This window comes from Apteryx mantelli, chromosome 17 (genome assembly GCF_036417845.1).
Source record: "Apteryx mantelli isolate bAptMan1 chromosome 17, bAptMan1.hap1, whole genome shotgun sequence".
NCBI lineage: Eukaryota > Metazoa > Chordata > Aves > Apterygiformes > Apterygidae > Apteryx > Apteryx mantelli.
In genome coordinates this window covers 12,956,947-12,966,449 of record NC_089994.1, presented here as the reverse complement: position 1 = coordinate 12,966,449, position 9,503 = coordinate 12,956,947, and the positions used below count along the sequence as shown (strand labels likewise).

Genomic DNA, 9,503 nt, shown 5'->3' with positions numbered 1-9,503 from the left:
AAATAGTTCCATCACGCAGGCTTTGCACTAGAAAAGCATGCAGTACCTGTTTAAAAGCATCGATAGCTTGGCAAGAAGTTTAATGCAGATTTGTTTCTAAAAAATTTTTTCCAGTATATATTTGAGAGAATTCAGAGTATGAGAATGGAATGTAACAGCTCAAGTAATTCTTCCTTTTTTTGTCTATCACCTGTAGCTGAACCTTAATTTGATGTAAAATGTATGTGCACATTATGCAATGCCATAGCACAATACAAAGTTTTAATAGTTCAGATGGTTGGATAGTGCACACTGCATCAAAACACAGCACATAAAGCCTGCACGCCGGGTTATATCATGATATTCTGTATATGATAGATAGGTTCAAAACACCTGGGGAGAAGTATTAGTAGCACTATTTTTTCTTTCAGTCTTCAAAGTCAGATGCCCTTTTGCTGTGAATTCTACTGTACTGACTTCAATTTTTTTTCAGTATCAAATACCTATAAAGCTATCCAAAATATAATTGATTTGGCTTTTACCTTAGCATCACCACCTCATACACAGGCCCATCAGGGACTCCCAGGGCAAAAGTCAAATCCTTTGGAGAGGAAGGAGGAGGAACTGCTCCGTAACAGTCTTCTTGTTGCTGTTTTGGTTTTCAAGCACCAGCCACTTCTTTGGGTCTGGTAGCTTGGAAGAGAGATTAATGACAAAATGCAAAGGAAAACGCATTTGGGGCTGGGGGGGGAGAAAGCAAGCACAGAGATTGCTTCTCTCTCATTTAAAATTACATTATACTATTAAAATGGCATTGAGAGCCCTGTTAATTTTAATAACTGGCTTTTTAGTTTCATTCTTTTGTGGACTAGCTAGGAGAAAACACACAAATCCATCAGCAAACCTACTACTCATGTCACTGACATACTAGAGATAAATGGCAACTACCCCTGCGAATTCATATTGTGAAAAGGAAATGTATTATTTCCAATGCCTGTTTAGCCACCATCCTTACAAGTATAGTAGGAGTAAATTTTTACACAGGCAAAGAAATCCATTACTGGTATGTGGGAGCTTGTTCCTGACTGAAACGACCATGCTGCCAGTCGAATTCCCGTCTCCGGGAAGGATTCACTCTACTGTGCTCATCAGCAATGGCAGCACCTTCACAAATTCCCATCCTAGAGAGGGCTTCCCTTTGACATTGGAAAATCATCATTGCTCTTTGGCTCTCTATACCATCCTGCAAAAAGAAATGTATGCACATAATAGTCACTGAGCAGCAGCGACACTACCTTGTATAAACGACACCTCAATTAGACTAACAAACATCTCCACTGAGAGAAAGATTTCATATAAAGGAATATGTAAATTACTTTTTATCCATTAGGAGACAAAGGAAGAAAAACGCATGTAATTAACAGAAAGCACAGCGGTAACTAGCTCTTGCCTATAGCTATCTGTTAAAAACAGCAGGAGAGACGTGCCTATGAAAAGTCTTCATGTTGGTGTACCTGTTACCCTGTTTAATGAGCACCCTATTGCACATCTGGTTCTGTCTTTAAAAAAATTACACCAATAATACCTAGTACGTGTCCTGAAAAAACGGCAATAAGAATAATGGTTGTATCTGTGGTCAAGGTGAAGGAGCTGACGCTTGTTAATTGCAGATTATTATTCAGCCACCCTCAGGCGCAGATGAACAGCAGGAAATCATTTTGCCACTGCAGGGAAGCAGTAACCTTCTTAGTGCGCATGAGGCCTCTCTGTCTTCAAGGGAGCTGCAAGGGCGTGTGCGGCTCTGCTCGAGTCAAAGACGGGTATGAACGTGAATACTTCTCAGTTTCCACCATGATCTGACCTCGCCTAAATTTATTTTTAAAGAGGAATTTGAAATTATAGGATCTACCTAACATGGTGCCAAAGCCGAAAAAACCCTGACTCTCTAGCATTACAAGTGGTTCTTGCACCATTATAATAAAACTAAACAAATTTACCACCAATGGGATTCTTACGAGTAATTATAATAGCTTTAAAAGAAGTTTTGTTGCATGTGGGATTATGAGAAAGCTGAGTAAAATGTGGCGTGTGCTAGGATTTCTGCATATTTCTAATTTCTCCAGGACTCTGGCAGTCTGACACGTGCTGCACCTATTCATAGGCACGTTTAGGTTAAATACTCTTAAAAATCTGACTGTGATTTGCTGAAGGTAACTGAGGGCATGTGAAGTGGGCTGGGCATTGATCCATGCCTCTCAGTTGCTGGACCATCTTTCTGTTTTGTCTCTGACTTAAACTTTTAGCTGATAAACCTGGAAGGGTCCAGCTGAAATGTGTGCAGCAAAATCATTTTGCATGCTGGACAAAACAGGCCTTCACGCTTATATTTCATCAATGCTTTCAAAACACCAGCCTGTATTTTTAAAGTGCATAGGAACTGCATAAGCTAGGGGAATGAACAAGGATTCCTTGTTCACTTTCAAACAATACAAAGCACAACTCTTATGCATACTACTGGCATCATTTTTAATGACGTCAAATACTAAAAAACATTTTAAGGAATGCTTGCTGCTACAGCTACCGCTGTTACTCCCCACAGCCATATAATTTCACAGTAATATACTACAGGGATCACCTTTTGTGCAGGCAGTGAGCTCTTATTGAAACGCTGTTCCCAGTACACGAAGAAGAAGTAATGAGCACCGCGCTGAAGGGGCAAAATAACGGCAAAGTTTGCCTCGCTTCTGCCGACGCAGGAATTGACAGCAAGAGGCACAAAGATAAAAGAGACATAAAGATAAACAGTGTTTTCCCAAAGTAACTCCTCTGCAGGTACTGACAGCCTTGATGTTTCTTCCAAGCACTAACATTCTTTATTTACTGTTGCATTTCATTTTATGGATTTTTTTCCACGTTGAGTTCAAACAGAATAAACAGAGGTTTGAGTTATAGCATGTAACATGGTCAGGAAGGGACTTTATAGAATTAGATCAATTCTTGTTTCTTATCCACCTGGATTCATAAAACACTCCTGTATTGTCTCTCTGGTACTATCATCTTTGTGTTTGGTTGCTCATACTTCAGTATCCATTACAAGGTAAAAGAGCTTTTTATGTGAAAACTAGAAGCCATGGGACTTTAATAATGCTACTCTCTCTCCTGCATGATTTTTTTATGAGCATTTTAAGGAAGTTTTCAATCTCTTATTTCTGCTACGTATACCTGTATTAAATAAAACCCCACAATGAAATCCAATAGATCTATAATTTCACAGTCAGGGAAGTCAATGGAAATACATTTCTCCAGTTAGCCCAGTAGCAAAAAAATACATATTTCCAAAGAAAGGATGAAAAAATTGGACTCATTCTAGATGTGAAATAAGTGATATAAGAAGAAAGAGCAACACTGCATGGGATTCTACTCTCCAACTTCTAGAGAGCCTCCAAAGGGTTTCTTGTAGCAGCTTAATGACATTATTTTCCCACTGAGCGATACAACAATGAGCAGCTGGGAGAACTGCTGCAATATCGTCTTCTGGAGGGATCTGATGAACATATCAACCTGCTATTTTGGTACAGGAGAGGATAATATATCCCAAATGCTTCTTTACAACTAATTATTGCTTAAATTGTTCTATGATGTTGAAACAGGCTGTTAGGAAGTGTCCTTAAAGATCTCTTTAGAGTTGTATCTCTTAGATTCTTAAAATAATTTACTAACTGACATTACCCTCTGCACTTCTCTTCGGAACCTTAACCAATAGCAGCTTGAAATAAAGTTTAAAAGATGCAATTTCTCACCTCTTTTGCTACTTCAGGCAAAACTGAAGCTGCTTGGATTACTTCCAGTCTGGCTCTCAACACGTATGAAGAAGGAAACAATGGTGCCTGCGATTTAATAAAAGTGATTATCTCTAATGAAAAGCTGTGACCCTTCTGTAATTCATCTAAATGAGATCTGCATAATAAGAAGGAAAATTCCTTCCTTCTTAGCTGAGACATCCTTGGATGAGAGTATCACTGTTCCAAGTGAGATATTGAGATAACCCCAAAAGCTGAAGTATTCTGAGAAGAAAGGTGCAGCTTGAATTCCGACCTTATTCGCTATATAAAACTCTATATACATCCCAGTGGATGTGGGATTAGTTCCTAACTACAGAGAAAGTTTGTATATAATGTGTCTACCACCGAAAATGAACAAAGCCACAGGAGCTAGGCATATAATTCATCTGGGAAATTAAAGTGCTGGAAATGATTTTCCACTCCCACAAAAATATTTAGGATTACAATAATAATAACAACAAGGTAGCTTGGATCAAAGAATTATAATTCCAGTTTCTGCAAAATAAAATCTCTAGTATGGGTAAAATAAGTGTATCTTTTGATCACTTTGAAATTTCAACAGTATTCTTCTACGCATAGTAGAAGCATAGAAAATGAAAATGTATATGTACCTACTACTATATCCTTCAATAAAATACCTGGACTCTTTTGTCCAAAAGTACCTAGTCAAGGAAATCTAAGCTTTACAGAGAAAAACAGCTCAAGACAATTTTGTACAGTTAAGAATTGAAAAAAATGTAGAAGCAACTTCTGTTCTGAAAATTTTAAAAGGAAGAGCATTGGTACAGTTCAGAATGGACTCTCATTCATGACCAACATGCTTCAGAAGGAGCATTAGGAGAATAACTGAATGCAGCTATGGTGATGCAGATTTCCATTTAATAATGTTACGAACATTTTAATTACTAACATATGCCTTCATTGGCAGCCAAGGAATTGCGATGCCTTTGAATTTCCTGGTATATCTCAGTTTATCTCCTAAAATAGTTGGACCTGGTGTGGGAAAGAATTGTATGGGAAATTGTTTCCTTATTTGCTCAAGTTACTGGCAGCTCACGCAAAAAGAAAAAGCCCTGTTGTGAATCACAGTCTGTGAGCTGTCGTTGTTTAAAACATGCAAATAACTCTGACTAAAGAATGGTCTAACACGGCCATTTTCTTCATGCAGATTAAGCTAGCGTACTCCTGGTACAGCCTTACAGCTGACTCAAAGTGATGCTTCACAAGATATCTGAGCCAGTCCAATGACTTATCTAATTCAGTTGGTATGTTATAGCTGTGAAAAGGTGACTTTCTTAGTCATTTTAAAATTATTACCTTTATTTAAAAGTACTAAAGAAATGACTAGAAAATAACACAGTATTATATTTGCTTTAAAACCATCCTATTGAAATTATGAGAAAATTGTTTTGAGGACACAGAAAGGTATAAAAATGTAAATAAATATTTTTAAATATTTGCTGTAATTTCTATAGAAATATATTATACCTTCTTAAAATTGCACCTCTACTAAATTGTCAGGGATTTAAACACCCCAACCTAGGTCACAGGTAAAGAGCTTCATTAACTGATGACGAACGAACATCTTTTCTGTCTTGATCCATCAGCTCCTGGGTTAGTTCCAGACAAGCGAATCCCTCACTTCCTGCTAGAGTTAAGATCTCCATTATTCCTTTATCATCCTTTTGTGTTTTGCTCAGTGCCTCACTACAGCATTAGGTATTACATGTTACACGTTCTGTTGGGACCAAAATTAACATTCATTGCTTTTTAAATGTAACACTGTCTGCCTTCACCTCCAACAGACTAACAACTTTATATTAAACTCACATAACCATAGCAATGAAAATTAAGGGAAAGATAGTATTCATTTTCTCTTCTACGCTGGTACAGCTACTTACACTGTCACTAAGTTACACAAAGGAAACTTTTAATAGTTTGCGCCAAAAAATGTTGCATGTGCCAATATTTAAAATAAAATAATAATAAAAAAGAAGAGTTATGAGTTCTTGCTGAACACAGGAGCAAGACGATTTTGATTTATAACCTATTTCCTTTGGTAGACAACAGATATATACTTTTGTGCTTAAGGAAAGAAACAAGATATCCAAAAAACAAATGGAAATAAACTGCATCCATCACAAGCCTAGTGCTGTATCTATTATTTTCACAGATAGTTTCAGTAAGTGGCAACCCTCATCTCATGGGCACTAATTCACAAATCATAAAAGCTGGCACTAAGCTAGCGCATTATAAAAATGTGGCTGTTATCCAAGAATCAGAACATTGCTAGATACATGAATGGCATAAATGTATTTAATAAAAAGTTGCTGGCAAGTAAATTAGCTTCTTCAATATCTGTATATCAGTGAAACTATAGAAAGTGGAAAGAAAATTATACTTCTAATAAAACCAAATACTAATTTAACACTGAAGAATTAAGGGAAAAGACTGGGCAAAGTTATACTCACACAATATTGTTGATAGACAGAAAGCAAATTCTCTCTGAAGTGAGTCTTAGCCCCTCTGTGGAGAAAATCTTGCTCTTACAAACCCTGATCCCCTCAGGTGACCGACACTGGGCCCAACCCAAGTAACTACAGCTGTCAAGTGCATTTTATGCTGCTGCTGATAGATGTCATTGAGGAAGGTGGAAAGAGAGAGAAGAAATTCCTTCTGCAGGAAAACCCCCGAAACAAGCAGCTCTAGACCTCTTCATTCTCATCCTTCCTGTCAACCTCTTACTTAACAGCAAACCTGTGCCCCTCAGCCAGTCAGCCCCCAAAATTGCCAACAATACACATAGTACAAATCCTCATCATTTTTCCCCATAAAAACGTCACAGTTAATTGAAAGCACTATGGGATATATATGGGTCATAGGAAAAGCCTTACCTACGTATTCCAAAAATTACAATTTTAAGCACTTATAAGACCCAAAACACCACAGTATTCGAGACCCTCACACTCTATTGCACTTGACTCAATGTTTGTACAAAAAAATAGGATTTGTGGCACTGATAAGAGCTAAGACACAAAGGGACTTGAGGCACGTCTAGCCTTAATGCAAAAGAACAGGTTTAAGGCTGGCTGGATAGAAGCCTATGCTCAGCTACAGCCGTTCAGACGAACATGAAGCAAGCTGGGGCGAAACCTTGGATCTGTGCTGTCCTATAACGTGACTCCCAGCTCCGGCCATGCAGACAGGCTCTGCATCGTGACGGCTGCGCCTCGCCTGCTGTGGCCAAAATCACACGGCCAAAAAACTAGCGGGGATCCTTTGCATGAAGACTGAATATCAAAGCCTCCTGCATGAATGCTGAAAAATGCATCATGCGCAAAGTGCAGTTCGTTCTACTGATTCGTGACAAAGCAAATGGGGGAAGTCAGCATCCACACAATAATATTACTTATAATGATGAAGGTGGTAAATAAATAAGCAGTGCAATTTGCTGGTTTCCTCTGTGTGCAATATATGAAGACATAACTGTTTTGCTAAACTAGCTGTGTTCTCCCAGAAAGATTTCCGATATCAATTACAGTACTGATTGCATTGCTGCTAAATAGATTTCCTTGTCATGTTTCCTTGATTATATGTAAATATTTCCTAAATTAGACATGTTTCAAGCTCCATTTAAAACGTAGTACAATTGGATGGAGTTTCAAAATTATGCAAGGTAGAACATGACTACGAGGAATCTAGCAAACTTAGATTTATACCTTTTAGTTTGAAACAAAAAAAAGAATACGTAGTAGATAATGTCATTTAACAATACAGTATTAAGATGCCTTGGTTTTACGCTATGGAAAGTATGCCAGCCTTTTCAGGCTGTAAGAAAATCTCAGAAGTTTAACTCAAATAAGTCCTTAAAGCCTCAGACATTGTTCCAACAATAAATTCAGAGGTTAGAAGTTTGATATAGAACAAGATCTCTTTTCCACAAGTATGATAAATTAAGCTACTCAGGTGATGCAAATTTCATATGCAAAATAATGAGATGTGGAGGAATGTACTAATAACAAAGTTTTTCACTGCATACACCAAAAATCCCTACTTTTTTTTTTTTTTTTTTTTTTTTTTTTTTAAGATGCAAAGCTCTTACCTCTTGAGCTTGATATATTTTACTATGTTACAATTCTGCCACGGTCATCTTTTCCCTGAGTACTGAAAGTCTCCAGAGAAATGCTAGGACAGTATTAGAGAACACTAGGTCAACTGTAGCTCAGAACTGAGATGGTTTCACTTTGAGCATACAGAAAGAAACTAAGAAGCCTTTAGTTAATGTAAGATTCCTTCCTTTTTACTTCTCTGAAAATGTGCTTTTTATATATATCTTTCCTCAGAAGTTACTGGTAAGTCACATATTATTTTCTGTGACATGGACTGTCGCTATTATGAAAACTCAGAATGTTATTACTTTCTCAAAATAAGAAAGTTAAGAAAACTTATATGCTTGCCCCCACCCTCATGCTATTTCCACCTCAAGGGTTTGGAGGCTAAGGATGCATTAAGAAGTTAACTTGAACTTTAATATCTTCATAAAAAATTTACAGCTTATGCCCTTGAAAATACACATCGGAGTTTTAACACAGCACAGCTCAAAGTTAGACACATGAAAATACATCGAGTAAGCAGAAAGCATGTCCAGCTTAGGGGAAAAGCCTGATGTTAATGTGCAAACACTCAAAATGAAGTTTTCCTTTAGAGGAACACTATAAGAATGCTAATAAACATCAGGAGTACCGATATCCTTTTTAATGATGACTGACATTTTTAGAAAACCTTCTTAAGTATTGTAAAACTGCACTCAAAGAAAATAAAGCGAATCCTTCAGCCTTTGCCATTTGCCTGACTGTATTCACCTGACTCATGATTTTCATTTTCACATCAATGTCCCATTCTATAAAACTATCAAAGTTATTTCTCATCAAGTGGGAGATGATTTTATGAATATGCTTTAAATGGGACTAAGTAAACTCCAAATGAAATAATATTTGCTCAAAATGTTATTTGAACCCCAATTTAAAATCTGACGGACAATAAACTTTGTTAGTATTATTTCATATTTATCTTTCACAATGAGGTGGGAAATGAATCATGAACACACACATGAGACTGTACCAACTAAAAAAATGCTGGATCTCTTTCTTGTTTAATCCAAAATTGACAGAAAACCGAAAACAATCCCATTACACTTTAACACTCATTCGTCAGCTGTTTTCTGACAGAATCAGCAAAAGCCGCAGAATTCAGTCCTTCCATTGACTCAGAGGTTTTGGATCAGGAAATGACAGCACCAGCAGTAGGACAAAAGATCTGCTTAGTCTGAAGCTTGCTCAGTCACAGAAGGCAAACAAGGGCATGGTTGCTTGCAGTAAGAGGAAACAGAAGTCTCCGACCTAAAAAAAGCCTCTTCAGTCCTGCTACCCCTGCATGGGACGCTTACGCCAGATGTAGGAGATAAGTGTTCCAGCAGGAGATCCACTGCTCCAAATCGGTTGGAGTAGGAGTGGGATTACCCTGAACCTCTGGGAATGCTGTATGCACCAATCTGATGATTTTTCTTTCCAACTTTCATTTTCTTGTACTGGGCACTCATCTCACACGTTCTGTCTCAGCAAGGTTGCACCTGAGCAATACTCTGTGCTATATAGCTGCATATAACTCCTTCAGGTAATTAAA

At 37.6% G+C, this 9,503-nt stretch overlaps 1 long non-coding RNA gene across 1 annotated transcript in view; it reads right to left on the bottom strand.

Moving 5' to 3' along the window:
* Window positions 1-3,810: 3,810 nt before the first annotated feature.
* LOC136993552 (uncharacterized) overlaps window positions 3,811-9,503 on the bottom strand; it is a 146,539-nt gene continuing 140,846 nt past the window's right edge. Inside the window, exon 4 of the long non-coding RNA XR_010885925.1 lies at window positions 3,811-3,866. This is a non-coding gene — a long non-coding RNA (uncharacterized lncRNA). The remainder of the gene's footprint in view (window positions 3,867-9,503) is intronic.